This window comes from Protopterus annectens, chromosome 6.part0 (genome assembly GCF_019279795.1).
Source record: "Protopterus annectens isolate FY-2018-M chromosome 6.part0, PAN1.0, whole genome shotgun sequence".
NCBI lineage: Eukaryota > Metazoa > Chordata > Ceratodontiformes > Protopteridae > Protopterus > Protopterus annectens.
This window is the reverse complement of record NC_056737.1, coordinates 1,451,800,641-1,451,826,541: the sequence shown is the minus strand read 5'-3', so window position 1 is coordinate 1,451,826,541 and position 25,901 is coordinate 1,451,800,641.

The following is a 25,901-nucleotide window of genomic DNA, read 5'->3' as shown; positions in this document are numbered from 1 at the left end:
GTCAGTCCAGGGTCTGGATTTCTTTATAGCTGTCTTCCTCCAGGACCTCGATAATGCTCCCCACTAGCACAGCTATAGGGTTAAGTCCTCAGCTAAGTGTCCAAGCCAAGTCCTGCAGCACCCTCTCTGTGTAACCAGTGCTTTGCGTCTTTGCTCCAAGTAGCTGACACACACACTGTGAGATTTGATTTTCACACACACACACACACACACACACACACACACACACACACACACACCTGGAAAAGCTGGCATAGATTTGCCCACTGTGTCCCCTTCTGCCCAGACTATAAGGTAGTTATCACTGCTACCAGACACTACAAAGCCAGCTACCTAAGGCTCTTGCAAGGGTACCCAATTATACTGCGTGAAATTAATATTAATACAAATGGTAATGTTGACCAAACAGCCAGGCTTCAGGAGTGGTCACATTGTCACCAATAGATATAAGAACTCTCAAAGGTTAAAATATTCTCTAAAGGACCAGCCACGATGAAAGTTTAAATATATTTAATAATAAATAATAAAAGAACATGAACATATAAAATATCTATTTACAGTAAACACCAGACCAGCCACAATGAAAGTTTAAATATATTTAATAATAAATAATAAAAGAACATGAACATATAAAATATCTATTTACAGTAAACACCAGAGTTTCATACACAGGGAATATTAAAAATAACACAGCTGGAAAGAGTCACACCGTTACATAAAAACAATGCTTAACTATTCTCACTATATTTCCTCTCTGATCTAGAGAATTACTATTCCTACTTACTTTATAGAGCAAGGCAAGATGAAGAAGGTGAAGGATCCTTCTATGTCAGGTTCCAAGAAACAGACTGCCCTGAGACTTCTGTCTCACCTAATATTAAAACATTATTTCTGTACAGAATTATATCACATACATCTAATCATCTTACATCTGGTTCCCATGCAACCCCCCATTACTAGAAACTGCCAGGATTTAGCACCTACATGTCAATAATACACACAAGAGCATTGCTCAGATCGGGTGCAGCTTCTTGAAGTCATAAAACAATTGTAAACTTTTACTCCTCCTACAATGACTAACAAACCATGCTTCTTACAGATATGGTGTCTCTGGCTTCATTCAAAACTGTAAGATAACATTTTTATGGCTTTTGATCAGTAATTTAATTTCTTGCTATTTTCCAAAGTTACCTGGAGCTGAGCTTAACCTCTTATGTTCTAGTATCCTCTGTTAACATATATATCTATTGATATCTATCTATCTATATATATATATATATATATATATATATATACACATGTGTATATATGTATATATGTATATATATATATATATATATATATATATATATATATATATATATATATATATATATATATATATGTATATATGTATATATATATATATATATATTTTATATATATATATATATATATATATATATATATATATATATATATATATATAACTCAGTTACAATAAAGTCAGGACCACTGTTGGTCGATGTTTAACACAAGCAACTTTACAAACTATTTTCAACACAAACATGTTTACAAATCAGTTTGATATTCAAATAACATATTTCTTTACTAAATTACAGCTAGCTGTACTGGCATTTGTTACACATTCACTGCCCTGCTTGCCCTGGCATAGTTTTTTTTTTAAATAAAGGTTGAAATTCGGAGGACAATTTAGAGGTATGAGAGAGACAGGCTGGAGAAAATACATGAAATATCAGGTACATTTCTTTACTTTTGAATAACATACCAGATTTTCCTAATAATTTCTTTGTGCTGTCTCTCTCATACCTCCAGACTGTCTAGCTTTCTAATTTTATTATTATTTTCTTTTAATGGTGAATGCTTGATTTAAAATGGCCACACACACTGTTTGGGCTGACCAATCAGTGTGCTCATTTTTGAATGTTAATGGCCTGTCATTGTATAATATAGCAATAACCCATTGTTGGGTGTGGATAGTGCTGGATTTACCCAAGGTTGGTGTGGTTTGTTCATGAGAACAAAGCCCGAATGAGCAAACAAAGCCAACCATGGGTAAATCCAGCACTACCCACACCCAGACATGGGTTATTGCTATTATACAGGGGTGTTAGTTGTGTGTTGTGTTTTTGTTGTAGTTATTTAGGTTTCTGCTTATTTTATTTTGTATTCTTCCACTTTTTCTGAGAGTAAGCAGTTCCAGACAATTCAAGTTTATTGTTTATTTCACTTTTTTATTTTAATGCAATTTCGGTTATTTATTGTTTTATTATTTAGATTGTAAGGAATTCTAGATATTTTATTGTGTAACTGGTGCTAAATGTGTTTGTTTTGGACACTGTAAGTAATATGTGGGGCTGTAACTATTTTTGCTGTATTATATGCTCCAGTAGAGCTATGGTATTGACACGAGCATGCAAGGGAATTGGGTGGCTGAATGGGACGGCAGCAGATAGTGGACATCTATATGGGCAGCATGAAATCCATAACAAATCACAGAACTGCAGCTATATCATGTGCAGTTCCACAATTTCTGGTGACCCCCTCAACTCAAAGTTGGGGACCAAAAAAAAACAGAGGTGTTCGCAAGTTTCAGACAGAAAAAAATAACTCTTTACACTTCCATAAATGTAACATGCTAAAGCTGTACCAAGCAGCTACAGTTACACAGTGAGCTACAAACAGCCACAAGCGTGCGCACACACACACACACACACACACACACACACACACACACACACACACACACACACACACACACACACACACCACTCAGCACTTTAGCAGTGATGGAAAAAACATTATCTGCATTCATTTATTAAGGCGTAATATCCTTGTGGATTCATAAATCAGTATTAACTTCCATACAATTGACACTTGCTGATTGCACGCCCTAACAGTTTACACCAAGGGCAGCTTCCACCTCTGCACTGCACTGGTTACAGCTCCACCTTGACACACAAGTCCCTTAGACTTATTACTTTGTTTTTAACACACTTATTTCATGATAACAACAATGTTCCGAGATAATGATAGAATATAGGAAGGGATCAAGAAATTATAGCCAGAGTGCACTGAATAAGAAAAAAAAAAGATTTAGTATGCTACTGACTGTAGAAAGCAACTATAAGGCTTAGGCTGTGTCCCAAAGACTCCCCCGTCTGTGGAATAGACTCCGTCTCCATGTCAAGCAGAGTACCTCTCTATCCCTTTTTAAGAGGATTTATTTATTATTTGGAACGGTGAACAGGCAGAACTAAAAGCCTTTTTAGAGTATTTGGATAGTAGTGTTTGGTTTTTGAAGTTTACACACATTGTTAGTCAGGACAGTATTAGTTATTTGGATATTAAGTTAACTTTCGATAAAAGTAAAAACAAATTAACGTCCAACATTTACAGAAAATCCACCTTCTCTAACTCTTACTTACATTATGATAGCTGGCACCCTGACCACCAGAAAAAAGCTGTGGTTAAAGGCCAGTTGGTGGGGGCAGCCAGAATGGTCAGTGAGGAGGTGGACTTTCAAAATGAATTACAGTTCATTATAACACTCTTCCTGAACAGGGGTTACCCAATGGAATTTTGTAATAGTATTGTTGATGAGGTGAAAAATAAAAGGCAGAATGGTTTTTACAAAGCTTTATTAAATGTTAATGAGTGTTTGATTGACACTGGTAACAAAATTCAACATGCTGCTAATAGGGGATCTATATGTAATAGTATACCTTTATTTATTACCACTTTTAATGACACCTTCGGGGTCATTAAAAATATTATTAAAAAGAATTGGAATTTTATAAATATGGACAACACATTGGGGGACCTTTTTAAAGGGAGCATTACATATATTTTTAGGAAAGATACATCATTTAAGGATTTGTTTGAAAGTCTAAATGTCGAGGTGGACAAGTATTCTAACAAACCTGTGGGCAACTTCAAATGTGGAAGATGTTCGGTATGTAAACATCTGATTAACACTGGTACAACAGTGACAGTAAACAATCGTAGGATTAAGATACACCAACATATTAATTGTTACACCTATAATGTTGTTTACATTGCAGTATGTCAACAATGTGAAGGTTTTTACGTTGGGAAAACTAGTAGGCATTTGAGGGATAGGATTAAAGAACATATATTAGATATCAAAAATAATAAGCTTACAAATGCCTTAGCCAGACATATACAACAATACAATAATCACCAGTTTAAGTTTTTTGGAGTATTACATCAGAAAATGGACCAACAGGGTAAAATTACTAAATACAATTTGGACATATTAGAATTGAGGATGCAGATTTTATTGAATGCCCACCAGTACCCTGGGCTGAATGAATACATTAGCATTAAACCTATTTTATGGTTACACAGTATTAAAGGTAACTAGTATAGTATACGTCAACATTGGCCATCCACTAAACACCTTGGTACACATACGTCACACATTTAATAATTTAACATTTTAATAATATAACATTTCAATATTTTAATTTTTCAATATTTTAATATTTTAACAATTTTTTTTTTAAAAATATTTTTTTTTTAAATATTTTTATAAAATATATAAAATAATTAAAATATGACATATATTTTTGATACATTTGAAATATGTTGAATATATTGATTACATTGAATCAACTGAATAAAATAGAGATATACACATTTTAATTACATAAATACATTATCATCATTTTATTATATACTTAACATACATACAAATTTAAATGATTTTTACACATGGCATTGTATTAGGTAATACTAAGGTATAAGTATCAATAATCTACATTTTGTATATAATCTCCACTCATACATATACATTTTAACTGGGTATTAGTTAATCAATCACATTCTTATTACGCATTATTTATATTAGGGGGTATTTTAATTCATAAAAATTTAGAGTCCACGTTTTACATTAGTACATAATGTTTGCATCACATATTAAATGTTTTTATTTCATTTTATTGGATGGAGGAAACAAATTGTTGTTTCACGTCTTTTTTAACCTTGGTTTCATTTTAAATAATGTCCTTATTCATCACGTCATACAATTATGTAATTGATTGGTTAATTAATTTGGTCATTATGGTTATTTAAGCGGCTAGTTTTTGTATGTACTTGTGTTCTGAAGAAGTCCGTTGGGACGGACGAAACCTAGGTCGACGCAAGTGGTTTTCTGTTAGTTTGTAAATAAAACCTTTTTGGAGCAGTTATTTGGAGCGTTTATTGGCCTTGGATTCATTATATTTCATTTTCCTTTGTTGTGGAGTATTTTTATGGCATAGCACCTCTACATCGGCCGGGTGCTTTCTCTTCCATCAGTTTTTGTTGGTGAGCATTGGTTCTTGGTCAAGACTTCCTTTTTAAGAGGAACCTGGATGACTGGATGGGAAACAGAAAGTATACCCCTGAGATCCTACCTGTGTCCTTGCTGGACAGGGGAAACAGGTGCTGACTTTGAGGAACATGGGCAAAATTCTTGGCTAGTCTTGTAAGGGCCTCCAGGCCAATAGCCTAGTATCATCTTATGAACCTATGAACCTAAGTGAAGGCCAAAACCCCCAGGATCCTAGACTGTAGTCTTCAGAGAAATACATCAAAAACGGGGAGGTCGTATTATCACTAGGCAGATATTTTGTAAGCTCACAGCTGGGGTGCTGTGTCCTGTTTAGTTGAACTTACAGTGATAAGGAAAAGTAAGTTAGCTGGCAGAGTTTTGGTGTTATATATCTATGTGGACCACAGTGTTGTGGAAAATATTCCACAGAATGCAAGAGACAGAACTTACTAAGGCATTATTTATAAACACTGCATCAATTATCATTTTAAAAGGATATTGGCAGAAACATAAACAGGTACTGGTACTACCTGCAAAATATTTTGTATGGAATTCTTTTATTACTGTGACTTAGTCCCTGATATAGCAGCTGAACATTCCATCGTAAGTTTATATGTGAATAGTAGGCTAACTGCCTTGAAAGGATATTTTAAACCTAGCCAATAATGTGAGGTCTGAATCAAACTTTGTACTTTGTGTTTATGGGGTGAAAACTTTAACCATTATACCAAACCCACCCCATCATCTAAAGTAGAAAGACCTCAGGAGTGGAAAATGACTAAAGCAGGTGAAGAAATTTAAGTCCTTAGAAATCAAAAAGGAACAAACATTACTTTTGATGGAGCATATGGGAAGTAGTTAATATACACTATTTTTGGCAGCAAAGTGTTTCGGTTGTTAGTAGACTGAGGAGTAAGGAATTATGTTTAGGGGTTGCTAGGTGTTGAAAACAGAATTCATAAAATGCATCAGCCCACGTCTCTGAAACATGAGCTTTTGTTTTCTTTTATAACGTATGAGTTAAGACTTTTTTTTTTAAATCAGCTACACTGTCAGAGACCTGAATTAGTTTGGGCATGTTATTTCCCGCAGTCTGGGCTATTTTTGTGAATGATCTTTCACTATGGTTCAGATGTATTGTGGGTGGGTTAAATGAAGTTTTGTGCTGCAGTATAGAGAACCTTGAAATTACCTTGAGTGAAGTAAATTATTTAGTTGGCGAGCAATATTGATTGTTTAGCATTTTTAAATGTGAGGGAGTTTAGGAAACGGATTGCCTTAGCAAGGACAGGCAGCCACCTTGCTCTTTCTAACATAAGACAATGATGTTCACAGGGGTTTGACAGTGAGAAAAAGTGAAGCAATTTGTTTTCAGGTATTTGAACATTTGATGATTATAGAGCTAACAAGAGAAGCCATATTCCAGCATAGGCAGGAAGATGTTTATAACTTTAGGTTATAAATTTTGTATGTCACTTGTAACTAAGAACCTTGTAGACTTCTGCCTCTGTCTCTGTCCTTAATGCAAAAGTAATGTTCTGGTCAAGTAGAATGTCCATGTATCTTTGATTAGTAGTTATGGCCTACATTAATATCTGTGCTATATTGCCAGACGGAAACTGAGCTACACTGAGGGGGGGGGGGCGGGGTGGTATTTTCTCTCTCTCTATATTTTTAGAATCTTCCATGCTAGTGCATGAAACTGTGAAACTGTACTTTGGCTAGGACAGCTTGTGTTAGTAATAAGAGCATATATTGCTTCCCTGTCGAAGGCACTACATCTACTTAAATGGGACAGTTTATGTATATGGCCGAAACAAGTGTGGTCAAGTTGTTAAATGTGGTCACACAACAAGGGTATAGGGAACCTGGGTGAAGACCCATGTTAAACAAGTAAGCATTATTGTTACAATGCTTGTGCAAATGCTTGTGTAAAGGTCATAATTTTGATAAAATTAATCTGCACATACCTCTTAATGTAAACACAGCTGTTCTCAACTATCTTATAATGCTTAATTCATAGCCAGCAAAATGTTGATGAGGCTGTAAATTAAATTTCTCTAAGCAGTTTTGGTAAAAATACTAGATTGCAGTGAAAGTTCATAGGTTCATAGGTATGTACTAGGCTAATGGCCCTTGGGGCCTAGCCCATAGAAGTGCCCTGGCATTGTGCTGCCTGACGTTAGTTCCCAGTGCCTCTATCAAGTAGAGCTACTGGAGTGATCCCTGGGGTGAACTTTCTATTTCCCATCCACTCATCAGGATTTCTCTTGAAGAGGCCCATTGAGGTGCTCTACTTGACATCTACAGGAAGTCTATTCCAGAGCATGGGCAGTTTCTGGGTTATGAACCTATCCCTCCAGCATATTCTGTTGATTGTGGTAATGAGGTTGAAATCTCTGGAGCGTGTGGTGTGGAGGGATTAGGATTTCTTTAGATGTAGCATTTCTAACAGAGCTGGGTCAGACATGGCTTTGTAAGTCAAGCAGAGATCGCCTCTTAGTAGACAATATGAGACAGAGAATAGCTGGAGTTTTTTGATTCTGTCCATGTAAGACATAGGTTCATAGGTGTGTACTAGGCTAATGGCCCTGGAGCCTTTACAAGCCTAGCCCATAGGATTACCCTGGCATCGTGCCATCCAACCTTAGTTCCCAGTGCCTCCATCGAATACAGCCACTGGAGTGATCCCTGGGGTGAATTTACTATTTCCCATCCACTCATCAAGATTTCTCTTGAATACGCCCAGTGAGGTGCTTTGTTTGACATGTATGTGAAGTCTATTCCATAGCATGGGCAGTCTCTGGGTTATGAACCTGTCCCTCCAGCATGTTCTGTTGATTGTGGTAATGAGGTTGAGGTCTCTGGAGTGTGTGGTGTAGAGGAATTAGGATTTCTTTAGATGTAGCATTTCTAACAGAGCTGGGTCAGAAATGTTTAAGGCCTATGATCCTCTTTGTGAGGTAATTTTGTGGTGCCTCCAGCTGTTGCAGGTGTCTAGTGAGGTACATGCCAAATGGGGCATTATACTCTATGACTGGTCTAATGAGGGAAGAGTAGAGAGAAATTACCTCTTTCTTCCTGGATGCAAAACCCTTGGTAATGAGATGCGCCACACAGAAGGACTTTCTGACCACAGTGGCAATGTGGTGGTCGAAGGAAATGTTACTGTCAATCTGTGTTCCCAGATCTCTTATAATGCCTTCAGTGTTCAGTGGGCTCCCATCAATGTGGTAATTAGTGGGAACTGAGTTTTTCCCAAAGGGGATGACAACGGATTTTTTGGAATTAAGCTTAGGCCATGGTTTTGACACCAGTCACTGGTCTCAGTGAGGCCTTTCTGTAGGATGTCTGCATCACTTGGGGAGTTAGTAATGGCTCCCAGCTTGCCGTCATCTGTGAACTTGGTCAGCTAGAGTCCTTCCATGTTGGCCTGGACTTCTGAGAAGTAGATGCCAAACAGGAGAGGACCCAGGACCGATCCCTGTGGGACTCCACTCATGACTGGTCGGCAGTCTGACTTAGAGTCCACTACTTTCACACTGTGTGTTCTATCTGTGAGCCAATTTGCAACCCACCTAATGATATAGGGGTTGATGCCTAGTTTGATGAGTTTATCAATATTCTTGAGTGAGGAATGGTATCAAAGGCCTTGGCCAGATTGAGGTAGGCTGTATGAACTACCTTACCTTCATCCACAGCTCTGCTGACTGACTCAAAGAAGTCAACCAGGTTGAGCAGGCATGATCTACCTTTCATAAACCAAATTGCATGGGATCTAGAGTTTGGAGATTCCCTATATCCTTGTTAATTAGGTCCATGATGATGCACTCCTAATTTCCAGGGTCTGTAGTCGCTCCTCCTTTATGGAGAGGGATGACTGTAGCAGTGTGCCATTCAGTAGGGACAAAGCCTGAGGTGAGGCTGTGAGTGAGCAGGGAACACAGATGTGGTGCCAGTTCACTTTGTAATTCATGTAGAACACAGCCGGGGATATTGTCAGGTCCAATGGAAGCTGCATTCTTGCCCTTGGACAATGCAGCTTTAACCTGTGCTGCAGTAGTGCTGGGTGCCTGGAATTCTTCCGTTATTGAGATTGGTCCTTTAGTGTGGGAGAGAGGGGTAAAGTTGGCACTGAATCTGTTGGCCCAGTATAGGAGGTACCATTGTGCAGTAACTCAGAGCAAATCTGGGTATTACCGTGGAGATTCTTGATATAACTATAGAAGGCTTTGTGGTTATTTTTAGTGTCTGCCACAATTCTGCCTTCATTGCTGGCTTTAGAGGTTTTGATGAGGGATCTCAACTTTTTGTTGAGGCTAATAAGGGAATTTTTCCAGTCTTGGGGCTTCACTTTTTTCTGCAAGAGTTTCTTCCTTCTGTTGTAGAGTTTATGAATGACAGGGGACCACCAGATTGGCTTCCTTTTTTTGGAGGAGAGCATCTTTGTTCTGTTGGGTATGGCTAGTTCCATGCATTTATGTACGTGTTCATACGGTGCATTGATGCATGATTTGGCAGTCATGCATCTATTTTCCATTGGCATGGGTGCCGTGAAGTTAGCCACCTCTGTTTATAGGAGTCCAAAATCAGCTTTGGAGAAGTATTTTCATGGTGGATACCTTTGCGGGGAGTATGAGTGAGACGTGGATTTCCATGGTGATTAGTTTGTGGTCGGACCTAATCAGGGAGGACTTGACTACTAGTGTAGAGCAACGGTTGCTCATGTTGGTAATAACCAGGTCAAGGATGTTGCTTCCTCTAGTGGGTTTAAGAATGAGCTGGTCCAGGGCATTGGAATTAATGAATTCCAGGAAGCGTTGGGCCAGTCCATTGGTGCATGAGTAGTTTTTCTAGTTGATGGAGGGGTAGTTGAAGTCACCTAGTATAAGAATGTTGGGTTGGATCTTAATAGTTTCCAGGGTGCTTAGGAATGTGGAGTGAGAGTCTTGGAACATGGTTGGGGACGTATAGCAGGCTACGACCTGAATAATCATCATTGTGTTTATTTATATCAGAATCTGATATGTCTATGTTTCTGTTTTTGTTTCTTCCTTGAAATATCTACATATGTTATAGAAGTGGTTTGGCGTATCAAGATACATTATTTTTAATAAGTTTACTTTGATTTTCACAAAAAAAATGCATATTTTGGAATGTATTCTAGTATCAGTTGTGTGGTATCTTTTTAAGAATTTTGGTAGGTAGACATAAGTTAACTATTGGTCAAAAGTCTACAGCAGACGTAGGATTGGAGGTTTTGGGAAGGGGGGCAAGGAGTGCATGCTTAAAACTGTAAGGAAATGCTTGGTGGTCAATGTCAGATTATAAATGAAGGGGATCTGTTTGTACAACAGACAACTGCCTATTTTAAGTGTCTCAAGGTGTATAGTGTGAAAAAGTGGGTTTTAGTTTATGGAAATTTTCTTAAACATTCTCTGTACTGTCTTCTAACTAATGCTTCTCAAGTAAAGAAGAGGGAATTATACAATAACAGTTCATTGCCATTCAAAAACAAGCATGCTGATTGGACAGTTCAACCAGAGTACTCATTGTAAGTTGAGAATATACTGACAGAAGAAATTCTGGATGATGAATCTACTGGAATATGCTAAGTGACAGAGCAAAATAGAAGAAAAATCAGGTACATTCTCAAAAATAAAGAAACAGCAACGTACCCAATTGTCCTTCTATTTCTGTGTTGTAAAATCAATGGAGATTGTCTTTTGTACAATCATGAGGATGTAAGTCCCATACACTTGTGCAGAAAAGGAAAAAACAAGGAGGAACAACTCAGTGCTCTTATATAAATACATTATTTAAGAACAGTAAGCAATTTCCTTCTTGAGTTATGTCATTGTATAATAGCAATAATCCATTCCTGGTTGTAGTTATATCAGGATTTACCCATGGCTGACTTTATTTCTTCAGTCGGGCTTCACCCCTGTGCTTAAACCATGCCAGCCATGTGTAAATCCTGATATAACTGCACCTAGTCATGGATTATTGCTTAATTCTATAATGTTGTGTAAAAGGTTAAATGCTGTGGTTGTTCCTGAATTTAGTAGACAGGGTCTGATTACGACGGGAATTCAGTAAAGCTTATACAAAGTTTTTTTGGTGTATGCATCATGGCACGATGCATACAAGAGTGCAGATAATTTTAGATTCGATAAGCATCACTTAGCAGCGTGCAAGCATGCATAAATAGGGTTAAGTTCCACAGAATGCAAATTACATCATAAGCAGTTGAATCTTATGCAAATGACCCAGGTGGAGCGATCCAACAAGCAGAAAGACATCTATGTAGACGCCATGTCAGTGTCCGCAGTGTACGCATAATTTTTCCATATAGAGGAGTCTACACAGATAGAAGAGGATGTAAAAGTATGGACATAACTTTCCAGAAAATGTTAGATCACAGAGGTTTACTATGGTATGGTTGACGTGGGTTTGGTTGAACCCACGTCAGTCGAAGTCCGGAGGCCAAATGGTGACAATGTTGAACCCGACATTGTCAAAGTAGAAATCTCACCCCTACTTCGACCCATGTTAAAGAATATTCTGAGGTCGAAGTCAAGTTGTATTTTAACAATGTTGGGATCTGACACTGTCGGTTTCACGGACGTGGGTCGATGATCCCATCATTCGATGGGGTCCGGTTCAACCTTACCATAGTAAACCGATCACAGATAGATATGTGCAAAAGGTACATTGAGGATGTCTTAAAAAGGAAGGCAATATGCAAAATGAATAATATATTTTTTAATCATTTTGCCATGCTTGTGCTATATGCTGCAGTGCACAAACATGCTTAACAGTGAAAAAAAATAACCTTTCTAATATCGTTTTCACAAATATACTGTAGGACCTTGCATTGGCTCTGTACAATGGTGCATACATGCTGTCACCAAGCTCACATGGCTATGAACTGTGTAGGATCTAGGCTGTCAGCATGGATATGTATGCAAATGAGATGGATTTCCTGAATTGCTACAAGGAGCAATTGTGTCCACATATCCCCTTCCTGTAGGTTCCTACATGATGTTGATATTCCCTGAGGATGTGGATGACATCATGGGTGTGTGTCTTATTATTTTTAGGATTTTTTTTGTTCCCAGCCATGCCTGTTTGTGTGGCGCACTGCATAGTGGAGTGTGTTTGCATGGACAGACTACCCATGTGACAGTGATCAATTAAAGCCGGATATCTTCAATAAATATTTTTGACTTTTGTATAAGCTATACTGCACACTGCAGCACATAGAGGCATGAGGCACCCTAAAGTAGGATCTGTCTTCTTCTTCTTCTTCTTTCGGCTGCTCCCGTTAGGGGTCGCCACAGCAGATCAACTGTTTCCATTTCTTCCTGTCCTCTGCATCTTGCTCTGTCACACCAACTGCCTGCATGTCCTCTCTCACCACATCCATAAACATTATCTTAGGCCTTCCTCTTTTCCTGTTACCTTGTTTGGGCTTCTGAGGTCACAGTTCCAGTGCCTCGATATATCTGGTGGAGCCCTGCAGTATACTCCCATGTGCACATTTATTTACAGTATGTGCTATGCAGCACAATCTGATCCTGCTGAAACACTGCACCAGGATCAGCAAAGGGAAGGGATACAGAGCCCCCCCCCCACCAGTGCCTAGGTTACCACAGCCACAGTCACAGGAGGACTCAGAGGAGGAACCCCCTGCTGATGTCCTTGTAGGAAGATGTAGGTATGTCCAGTATGCCCTGGCTTTGGCTAAGAGACAACCCATAGCACATTCACTGGCAACTTAGGAACCTAGGGACTAACACCTTACTCCAACTCACATACAGATAGGTACTTAGTGTACTGAAGTGCAATCTTGAAGTTGTTATATTTAAGTAGCAGGGGGGGTGCAGGGGGGCTTGCCTATACTTGGAGAATAGTGATATGGTTTGTGTTTTATTTGTTTCTGTATGTACTTGTGCTGGAATATAGCAAATGTTGGTATCCTGTGTGTTTTTAGGATTTTGAGTTTTCAGGATTTTGGTCTCAAGATTTTGGTCTTTCAGGATTCTGTAGCGCTCCTATATATATATATATATATATATATATATATATATATATATATATATATATATATATATATATATATATAAATATATATATATATATATATATATATATATATATATATATATATATATATATATATATATTTATTTATATATCTATAGGCCTCACTGAGACCAATGACTGGTGGTGAAACCATGGCCTTAAGCTTAATGCCAAAAAATGCGTCATCATCTCCTTTGGGAAAAATTCAGTTCCCACTAATTACCACATCGATGGGAGCCCACTGAACACTGAAGGTGTTATAAGAGATCTGGGGACACAGGTTGACAGCAACCTCTCCTTTGACCACCACATTGCCACTGTGGGCAAAAAGTCCTTCTATGTGGGACACCTCATTACCAAGGGTTTTGCATCCAGGAAGAAAGAGGTCATCATCTCTCTCTACTCTTCCCTCATTAGGCCAATCATCAAGTATAATGCCCCATTTGGTATGTACCTCACTAGATACATGCAACAGCTGGAAAGGCCATAAAAGTACCTCACAAAGAGGATCCTGGGCCTTAAACACATGTTCTACATGGACAGACTAATACAACTCCAGCTATTCTGTCTCATATCGTCTACTAAGGTGCTATCTCTGCATAACTTACAAAGCCATGACTGACCCAGCTCTGTTAGAAATGCTACATCTAAAGAAATCCAAATCCCTCCACACCATACACTCCAAAGACCTCAACCTCATTACCACAATCAACAGAACATGCTGGAGGGACAGGTTCATAACCCAGAGACTGCCCATGCCCTGGAATAGACTTCCCATACACGTCAAGCAGAGCACCTCACTGGCCCTCTTCAAGAGAAATCTTGATGTGTGGATGGGAAACAGAAAGTTCACCCTGGGGATCACTGCAGTGGGTCTACTTGATAGAGGCACTGGGAACTAACGTTGGGCAGCATGATGTCAAGGCACTTCAATGGGCTAGGCTTGTAAAGGCTCCAGGGCCATTAGCCTAGTACACACCTATGAAACATATATATATATATATATATATATATATATATATATATATATATATATATATATATATATATATATATATATATATATATATATATATATATATATATATATATATATTGTTCACTACATAATACCAAAATTCCAACACTCTGAAAACAGAGGACCAGAATCTCGAGATTGCGGAATCTCAAACTAAAAAAAAAAAAAAAAAAAAAAAAAAAAAGAGTAAAACATAAAACAAACTATTCTAACATTTATGCAGGGGGGCACACCCCCTGCAATTTAAATATATCAACTCCGAGATCGCACTACAGTGCATTGAATGGCAAAGTTCCCGTTCCTCACTGTATGGCAATCCCCATTCACTACTTTCGAGATTCCGCAATCTCGATATTCTGGTCATCGTTATTCAGAGTCTCGGGATTGAGGAATTTTGGTATTATGTAATGAACCCACATATATATATATATATATATATATATATATATAGACATATCTGTCTCTTACACACATACATCTCTGTCTCTCCCCATATATCTATATCCCTATATATATATATATATATATATATATATAGTATATATATATATATATATATATATATATATATATATATATATATATATATATATATATATATATATATATATATATATATATATATATTTATATATATACATATATATATATATATATATATCTAGTATATATATATTTATATATATACACATATATATATATATATATATATATATATATATATATATTATATATATATATATGTGTGTGTGTGTGTGTGTGTGTGTGCGTATCTCTACATTGCATGACATACACAGATTGCAGTGATTAAAGCTGCACTGTGACTCATATATAATGTTAGTCAAAGGACCAAATGTAAGGGCTCAATAGTAGATTATGCACTAACTTACAGCCCTCAGTGCCTGCTGGATTTCACCACACATACACCAACAAGTGAACAAGTTGTGTAATGTATAATGTTGTGTACTCACGCATTAACAGGGCAAATTTTTTTTGGCCACAGACTTGCCTATCCAATTGCAAACTGACACATATGGCCAAAATGCCTACTGTTGCCACATAGCTAGGATAAAAAACAGTTGCCTGACTGCTAGAATACTAGATGCAGATATCAGTAAGAAGCAATTTCACTTTGAAGGCCACACATGCTGTTCAACACAGGCCTTGTGTATGTCTTCTCCAAGTAGTTGACCTGTAGTCATTTATAAAGCAGACTTATGGTGTGGCACATGTGTTAATAGGTTCATATGTTCATAGATAGATACTAGGCTATCTGCCAGAGGGCATTTATAAGCCTAGCCAGAGTGTGTTGGCTTTCGCCACCCCATTGATTAATTAACTGATCCTCTGTCAAGCAGAGCCAATGAAGTGATCCCAGAGGCGTATTTTCTTTTACCCATCCACTCGTCAAGGTTTCTCTTGAAGAGTGTTAGTGAGGGGCTCTGCCTGATGTAGTTTGGAATTTTGTTCCAAAGCATGGGGAGTCTCTGTGACAGGAATCTATCCCTCCAGCATTGTTGTGGTGAGGTTTAGCTCACTAGAGCGTGTAGCTTGCAGTGACTTGGATTTCTTTAGGTGGAGCATGTCCATCAATTCTGAGTTGGACATGGCTTTATAAGTAAGGCAGAGATCACCTCTAAGTAAGTGATATGCCACTGAGTACAGCTGGAGTTTTTTCAGTCGGGCTGCATTGGACATATGTTTGAGGCCAGTAATCCTCTTGGTAAGGTACTTTTGTGGTCTTTCCAGCTGTTGGAAGTGTCTTGTGAGGTACATCCCAAATGGGGCATTGTGCTCTATGGGTCTAATGAGTGATGAGTACAGGGGCACTATAACCTCTTTATTTCTAGATGTGAACCCTTTAGTAATTAGATGGGCCACATAGAAGGATTTCCTAACTACTTTGGCAATATGATTGTCAAAAGAGGGATTACTATCTACCTGGGTCCCCAGATCTCTTATTACCTCTTCTGTATTAAGGGGGCTGCCACCTATGTGGCAATTCTTGGGTGTTTTGTTTTTCCCAAATGGGATGACTATGCATTTTTTGGTATTTAGCTTGAGACCATGACTTTGACACCAGGTGTCCATCTCAGTAAGGCCCTTTTGAAGGATGTTCGTGTCAGCTGGAGAGTCAGTTATGGCTCCCAGTTTGCAGTCATCGGCGAACTTGGTTTGCCATAGTCCTCCTGTGTTTGCCTGTACTTCTGAGAAGTATATGCCAAACAGTAGTGGTCCCAGGACCGAGCCTTGTGGGACACCACTTCTGACTGGTTTAGAGTCGGACCTGGAGCTCACTATTCTTACCGTGTGAGTTCTGCCTGTAAGCCAGTTGGCAACCAGTCTTGTGATGTAGGGGTTTATGTTCAGGCTGGTGAGTTTTTCTGTAATACCTGAGTGGGGAATGGTGTTGAAAGCCTTGGCAAGGTCAAGGTAGGCTGTATGAACCACCTTTCCCTCATCTATGGCCTTGGTGACTGTCTCGAAGAAGTCAACTACGTTTAGTAGGCATGATCTGCTCTTAACAAACCTGAACTGGGTCGGGTTAAGGGTTTGGAGGTTCCCAATGTCTTTGTTAATGAGTTCCATGATGATGCGCTCTATAGCCTTGCAGACTCTGATCTGTAGTATGTAAGACGAGACAGGTAGGGGTACTAATCTCATTGTAGCCAACTTGGATTGTGTGTGTCCTGTAAACATTAATTGCATTCTTACTGTAGCCAAGTTGATGTGTGTGGATGTCAGTCAGAGCATTTTACATCAGCCTATGAGATCATAGGATGATTGGACTTTACAAGGCTAATGGCCCTAGGGCCTTTATAATCTTAGCCAAGTCCTTACCCTTATTTACATGATCAGCACCTACTGCCCCTGTCCAAGGGTGGCACAGACAGAACCCCTGGGGTGAACTTATGGTCACTCATCCAATCATACAGATTGTATCTGAAGAGAGGTGCGCTGTTTGACATTAAGTGGGACTCTGTTGCAAAGGTTTGTTAAACCTTGGTAGACATATCTCTTCCTCCAGCATGTTTTATTGATGTTGCATACCAGGTTAAGGTGCTTACAGTGAGTAATAAGTGTACTATTTGACTTATGGATATGCAGCATTTCCAATAAAGCAGGGTCACAGATTGCCTCTTATGTAAGGCATGGGTCACTCTGAATAGTCTGTATGAGACTATAGTTACAGTGATTTCAGATGATCCCCATAGGACAGATGCTGAAGACTTGAATCTCCCTTGTAAGGAGCATTTGTGATTTCTGCAATTGCCATTGGTGCTTGGAAATGTATATAACAAAATGGCCATTGCACTCACATATTGATCTGATGAGGGAAGAGTACATGGAGGTTATAACTACTTCATATTCAGGTGACAGTGCTCTCAGTTATGACATGAGCAAGATATAATGCCCTTCCTACCACTGTGGAGACATGGCGATCTAAGGTAAAGTAGGTGTAAACCTGTGTGTCCAAGCCTGTATGCCCAGGTCTCTCACCCCTGAGTATGTACTTAAAGTGTTGCTATTGATGTACTATGTAACATGGACAATGCTGGCACTAAAAGGAATGATACTACATATATTTATGTGGAGTTTAACGCCATGATTGTGTCAACAATCATTTGGTCTTGTATGACCCTCTTGTAGGATGTTGACATAATTTGGAGAGTCTATGACAGCTCCCAATTTGCAGTCATCAGCAACCCTTGTCAGCCACAGACATTCACTTTGAATTTGTATGTTGGATAAGTGGATTCCAAACCTTAGAGGACCTAGGACTGAACCCTGTGAAACATCACTGGTTACAGTGCTGCTGTAGGATATGGATACCCCTATTCTGACTATATGAGTGCTGTCAGTGAGCCATTTAGTGACCATCTAATGATATTACTGTTGATGGCTAGCTGGGTGGGTTTGTTAATAATGCCTAAGTGGAGGAAAGTGTCAAACGACTTGGCTAAGTCCAGGTGATTGTATGCACCAATGTCCCCTCATCCAGGTCATTGGTGACTGCCTCATAGATGTCTATCAGGTTTAACAGGCATGCTCTCCCTATCACAGATCCAAACAGTGTAGGGTCAAGTGTTTTTAGATTGCCTATATCTTTGTTGATACGGTCTGTGATGAGTTGCCGCATGGCCTTACAGATATGGCTAGTTAGTCTAATAGGTCTATAGTTCCCGTGGTCAGTGCACACACCACATCTGTGCAAGGGGATAACAGTGACCAATTTCCAGTCAACTGGGATGCAGCTGGTGGTTACACAGTGACCGAAAAGAGTGTCCAATGGTGTTGGTAATCCATGTTGAATACCATGTAGGATGCAGTCTGGGATGTTAACAGGTGCATTAGATGCTGTGTTTGTCACCTTAGAGAGGCCATTTAGTACCTGCTCATAAGAGAAACAGGGTATGGGATAGGTTGTAGGACTGTTATGGTGTATGTGTGGTGGGGACAGAGGAGTGCAGTTGTCACAGAACCTGTCGGCCAACAAGTTAGCTATGTCTACCGACTCATTATATGTGGTATCATTATGTATGACTTTGGCAACAATGTTGGCCTTTCCTTTTATGTTACACATGTAACTACACAATGCTTTGTGGAGGAGGACAATTTTGTCCCATACTTTGTTTTGCAGGATGTCACAACATGTATTTGCTTGTTTAAGCTGAGGAGGGAGTACCACCATTTTAGGGGGGGGGTTCCTTCCCTCCTAATGTAAGACACCAATGTCTATCTCTTACTGTAAAGCCTGTTAATGGCAGTTGTCCACAGGCAGGTTTGCTGAGCTTGTTTTGCCCCTGTCAGGTGCAGGTGAGTCAATGCAGTGGTACAGGTGCTTGTATAAAGCAATGGTGTAGAGCTCAGCATAGCTGCCTGTTCTGAGGGGGGTGGTGCAGTCAAGATATTTATGCCATCCCATGGTAGGTTATAATCTGCTTTGTTGAATTTTATTACTTTATTTACTGCAAGGGGATGTCAGGTGTGATTCCTACTTTGAATGAGATCGATTTGTTGTCAGAGCTCACCAGGGAGGACTCACAGTGGAGGATCTATAGTGGTCACCCATATTGGTAAGCACTCGATCCAGTACGTTGTCTCCTCTTCTGTGGATGTCAACCCACTGGTCCAGGGAATTGTAGTTATTGAAGTTGACTAACCTCTGGAAAAGTGAGTTTAAGCATGAGTAATCTACCTAGTTGGTGGGTAGTTAAAGTCAACCAAAGCCATCTTGTTTTTATGTATCTTGATAGACTCAAGTAGATCCATTTAAGTGCAGTGGGTGGCCTAATTCATGGAGTTGCTCCTGTAGCTGGCAATGGTTTGATTAGGTGCCCTACAAAAAGTCAATAGCACCTGCAGTTTTGATAAGGAATCATACTGTCTAACCAATCTGGATGTTTATCTATCCTTTATGGGTACACCACCTCCATTACTTTGCATGCTTTTAGTTTCAAGTCTGAGCGTGTGGAAGGAGGAGTATCCTGGTATGGCTATGGTGGTCTCCACAGCCTTGACCACGGGTCTGTGACTTCATAAATGTCTGCATCTTCCAAGGTGGGTACAGTTCCCACTGAGTGGAATTTAGTGGTAACATTCCTAGTATTTAGCGGCATGACTGTGATATTGTTTGTAGATGGTGTTTCCTCATTGGAAAGGTTTTCCTTGTGACACCGCCTAAAAAACACACTATGGGGGTGGCAACCACCTTGGCCAGTAGCTAAAAACCCAGGGGTGACAGATGAAGACCATCTCTGGTAAAGCATTAAGGTCTGTTGAGCAGTTAATCAGAGGCTGACAGACAGTGGATCCCCTTACACTGACACCACACATTACGCCAATTATTGATGTCAATCAGTTTGTATAGAGCCATCATCCTAGGTGATGGTAAAATGCAGCTCAAGGCCAAGGGCATACTTGCCTGAGACCCATAGTCTGTCAGCCCAGTCAGCCCAGTCATGTCTTTGCATACAGTCCAAAGAGGTATGTCTCAAGTCCTACACACCAACAGGAACTATGACGAGACAGACTTGAGTGTATGTGTGTTATGGCATATCCTTACACCTCACAGAAAGCTGATCATGACCATTCCCTTATGTAGCCTGGTGAGAGGCACATCAGTGTGTCTCATGATGTAATCACCTATGCGTAATATGTTTCATTTTGTGTTTTGCCTTAGGTGTTTGACCGGTGAGACAGTGGTGCATGAGCTATTATGTGTACTGTGTTATGCAGAGATATGATTATGTGTAGCATGCTTGTGTTTGGGTTTCTGAGGTGTCTGGTGTTTACTTATGTGTCTGTTAAAGACCTCAACACATGTGGGTATGTATGATGTGGGTTTGGGTGGGGTAGGAGATGCTCCTTATAGAGATTTATATCACTGTAATCATGGCCACTGTATTTGGCCTCTGACTGACTAAACTTCTGGAAGGGTGCAAATTAGGAGCTGTCAATGAATTCCACACTGACTCAACAATTATCCATGATGGGCTAACACAGACATTCACTTGTTGTCAGAGCCATGGACTAACTGTAAATTCCATGGAATGCACAATACTATCCCTTGAAAGTCACCCATCCTGGTAACTAACATATTGACCTCACATCTCCAACAGATGACCTACTAGTCAAGGACTTATGGACACATAGGTAGAGACCTAGCCTCTGACTGTCACGGGTTGGTAATATTTGGGGATGAATTCTATGTTACACAACCTATGAACAAAGGTATGGAATGTAAATCCAAGACAGTCATTATTCCACTGTATTTGGCATTCATCACACTTACCATTGAGTGCAATGCCACCTTTGGTATGTAACTAACCAGGCATATCTGACAAATGTTACATCCACAGAGGTTCCACAGTAAACTGATACACAGTGTACATAACGATTTCTATGCAGACTACGTCAAGCCCGTAACTGGGTATTCTGTCTCTGACACGCTTTGGAGGGGAGGTGTATGCCTGCTATGCAGGGAGTGTCAGACCCCACTGTGTACCTCCTGCATATCCAAGAAAGGACTAGCATGAAAATTACCTCTCCTACACACCTACAGCTTGACTGTGGTATAAACAGGACATGCTGGACAGACAAGTATGTAGCCCAAACACCACACCCAATTTGTAACAGGCTCCACATGCATGTAAAACACAGTTCCTCCCTAACACAAATCATGTGCAAGTTACATGACAAGATGGGGAACATGACAATTATAACTGCTTTAGGACAAATTTCTCTAATGAACACAGGAAAACTGCAGACGATTCACCTCACACACCCGGCATGTCTATGTGTCAGCTCCCAAAACCCTGCTTACACTTATCAAGGGTATCAGACCTTGTCAGAGTATAGGGATGCATGGCTAGGATGAAAGACGCGCTTGTTTTTGTTAGCCTGTTATATACATATGAACCCAAGGAGCCATGCAACTATATTGCTTTACCTCTCTGATGACATTTTTCTTCTGTGCTGTCATTCCATCCTGTGCTCTGATGCTGATGGGTTTAATATAGATGTGAACCCATAGGTGTGTCCTATGCAATCCTGAAAGTGAAACATAAACAGTGCCATGAGACACCTTCATTACAACAGCATCCAACATAATGTACACAACATAATGTGGTTTACACATTACAAATGGCAACATTCAAACTGTGTGACTGACCAGTTGAAGTAGCATGTCAAAGGCAGCAATGGATGAAACAGATACATATTAATTTAAATAGTCATCCTGTGCAGCAGTCATGTAGATTCATTTCCCTGCATTGATGAGAATAATGACAGGGATGTGGCACAGGTATCATCACTTGCACAGGGTGTTGTATGGGGGTGCAGGAAGCCTAGGCTGACCCAATAGGTTGGGAAGTGTGTGTGTGAGGCAGAAAGGGGACAAGGCGAGATGGACCATGTAAATCTGGTGTGTGTGTCTGTAGGTGACCTGAGTGTGACAGTGGTGTGTGAGTGTCTTCATGAACACAGCCAAACTCAGTGCTAGCCCTATGTGAACATATGTTGGACAGCTTTGAGCCATGCATGGTACACCTGACAGTTCATCCTCTCCACCCCTGAACATGACAACTGGCTCTGCCAGGAATTGCACTGGCATCCTCCATGCCCAAGGTCAGATGCTGGGCTACTAACTCAGGGTGACTGCTGATGGCTGGGACCATGTTCTCCACAGGGCCACCCAGGACCATGAGCCCATGGCCTGCCACATCTTGGTTTTGACTGCACACTTCCCTCTGGAGCACTGGATGTATTGCAACTACAGCAGCATGATTGTGCACGGCCCCTTGGACTCTCAGCAGATGTAGCTGCTGACCTACGTCCATGAATTTGACACTCAACTCCAACCAGACATGCCATCACAGACAATATGTGTTCCAAGGCAGATAGTGTATGATCTGTCTCAGACTAACATCTTTCCACTGCATCAGTCAACTGATCCAGGTTATCAGCAAGGCAGTGAGGGCAGTCACAGATGTCAGACTGTGCTGCACCCCTAACCCTGAGCATTCATCTGGAGTTCCTTTCAAAACATGCCTGTGCCTCCTTGACAGCCCTAAACATATACTAAGTGACACATGATGAGACACCTGCAACAGGCGGTGGAGGGAGAGAAGGCATCCTATGAGCACCCCTATCAATCCACCTGTGTGGAATCTGACCAACTGTTTGGCTATGGTGAATGTTGACACTCACTGCAGCCACAGTAGCCACACTTCCCTGTTCAATGTCTCCACTCTCTGAATGTCCAATATCTGTCACCTCAGAGGACTGGGTATGCATAGGCATACTGACTGTGTATGGTGATAATGAGGGCAGATGAGGGATGTAGACCTCTGTTTCAGATTCAGCCCTTGCAACCCCCAGCTGTGCCTCACTTTGGCCACCATCATCATCAGAGTCCGAAGAGACACTGACTTCAGGTTTTGAAGGGGACAAAGACCAACCTCCCAGGTCACCTGTGATATAAAGGGGAAAGCATCACATTAATACCTGCACTACTATGATGTCATGCAGACAGTATCAATCCAGCCAGCAGGCCTGGGGATGACACGTTAATATCTTGAAGTAAATCTACATCTGTGACAAAAATGTTTTGTGCTTACCAGTGGCAGAGGCATGGCTTCTTCCTATTCCTGATAGTCCTGAAAAACATTTGAGGGAGAGGTAATGTAAACAGCACCACATATTACAGTATAACACTGGTACTACATCCAAATATGCCCCATTTATAGTAGCCGCTATGTTAACAGGTATGTGGATCACAATCTCTGCATGAGCTTAAAACTGCAGGTAACCTAGTTCCCCCCACCTCATAAAACACCTGACACCCATATAAAAATATGTAGACCCTGACACACTAAATGATACAGTATTCTGATGCTGATTCAACTAAAGATACTTGGATGCTCATTCAGGTTGGAAATGATGGCATCCACTACTTATGGTGTGATGGAAGCCTGGGAGCTGTCCTGTGTTGCAAGGTTCACCAGGAATTCCTCAGGGGCTGACAGTGGTTGTTCCACTGCAGGCCCACCACCAGTAACCTGACAATCCCTGGACATGTCTGCTGCCCGTCTACGTGCCAATTGGATCATGTCTGTGGCACAGTGTCGTATCTGCTCATATGTGTGATTCTGATGGCCCACAGCATTTATGTTATGGACCAATTAATTCCACCCTTGCCTATTTGCCCTCCCTCTAGGCAGTGTGCTTCAATTATGAGGTCGTTTTCTGCCTCAGTGAAAGGAGGGTGACATCTGACATGCATGTTATCACCTGAAATACAAAATAATGCGAACACATCAGGATCACATACGTGGGTGTACAGTATATACATATACAGCAATTAAGGAAGGCTAGCGGTATTCCCTGCTTGATTACACATCTCATATGCAAAAGTGTGCCAATCATTCAAAGGGTGTGGAAGCAACTAGGATAGTAGCAATAGTTACCTACACCTGCTTGTGCCATGACAGATACTCATATATGATCAGACACCCAACATAGGAGTTCACTTGTAGTGTGGCCCATAGCAGGAAAGCCCCCCAATAACATATGTATACAGTACAATACCAACAAATAGCTGTGTAGTATTACAACTGCCAACAAAGGCAGTATCCAGGAGACCTGTGTCCCTACTTAACAGAAAGCTTTAAAGCCTTGCTATAGTCTACATCCTCTGTATGTGTTACACAGCTGCAGATCACTGGCATGTCACCTGTACAGTTCTAAGAAAGGCTTACTGATGTCATCCCCATTCCCCCTAATTATATTAAAACAAAAACATATGCATCATGTTGAAAACAAAATGGTTACATACCTGATGGTGTAAAATACTCCGCTTTTGAAACATACATATATATATATATATATATAGTGTGTGTGTGTGTGTGACTGTGTGTTGTGACAATGTGTTTATCATAGAAAGTAGCTCATATACAATGGTTTTCCTAGCTAGGAGTTTGCCTTTTTAAGATGGTTCCCATTAGCAGTTGATTGCCTCTGAACCAATCTGTGATTTAGTAATGCTGACTGAAGCATACACGGCTGATTTACAGTGTAATCAGGCAATCCCATGCAACTATTGAAGGAGATATAGGGCCTCAATGTGGAATCCATCCCCTTTCTCATTTGATGGAGTGGAAATGCTGGGTAGAAATACTACGTCAGCACAAAGAGGATGTTTGTAGTAGATATTTATTACATACACGTGTGTGCGCTCCAGGCTGCAGCTGACACTGGTGCTGTAGGCAATAAGTGTAGTAAGAGAGGCTGCAGAATGTGGAGGACAACAACACCTATGAGTAACTGTGTGAGCAGTAGCAACTCTAGTATACAGCCAGAGTCTCACTGGGGGAACCCATCCCACAGGATATTGAGGTATGTGTTTAAGGTAAGTATGTTAGCCAAAGGTATCATTAACAGAGTAAAAAGCAACATGTCTGTTGTATCCTTGTACAATGTAGGGGTAAATTTACCATTATGTCAACCATTTGGACAACTGCCAAGCCATGTTATTTAACATTTGTTTCTACTGGGAAAGGGTGACTTGGAATGAAGCCAATTTTCAGCAGATGCCCAGGGAGAAATGCTCCAGGTGCATGTCTTCATAATGTGGGAGGAAACCGGAGTACCCAGAGAAAACCTACATGAACAAAGGGCAGAGATGCTGACTCCGCAGAGAAGACACTCCAGCCGAGAACTGAACTGGAGAACCTCTTGCTGTGAGGTGACAGTGCTACCACTACACCACTGCATCATCCGGTAGTGGGACGGTAATTATGGTAGTTGTCTGGAACATGTGTGCTGGCAATCCTTGTTGCTAGCACAGCCTCCATATGTGTATGCTAGTTGTGCAGCTGTCCTTATCTGCAATATTAGTAGCAAGTGATTGTGTGCTGTAGTCTGATATTACTGGGCCTCCTTTATATTAAATAA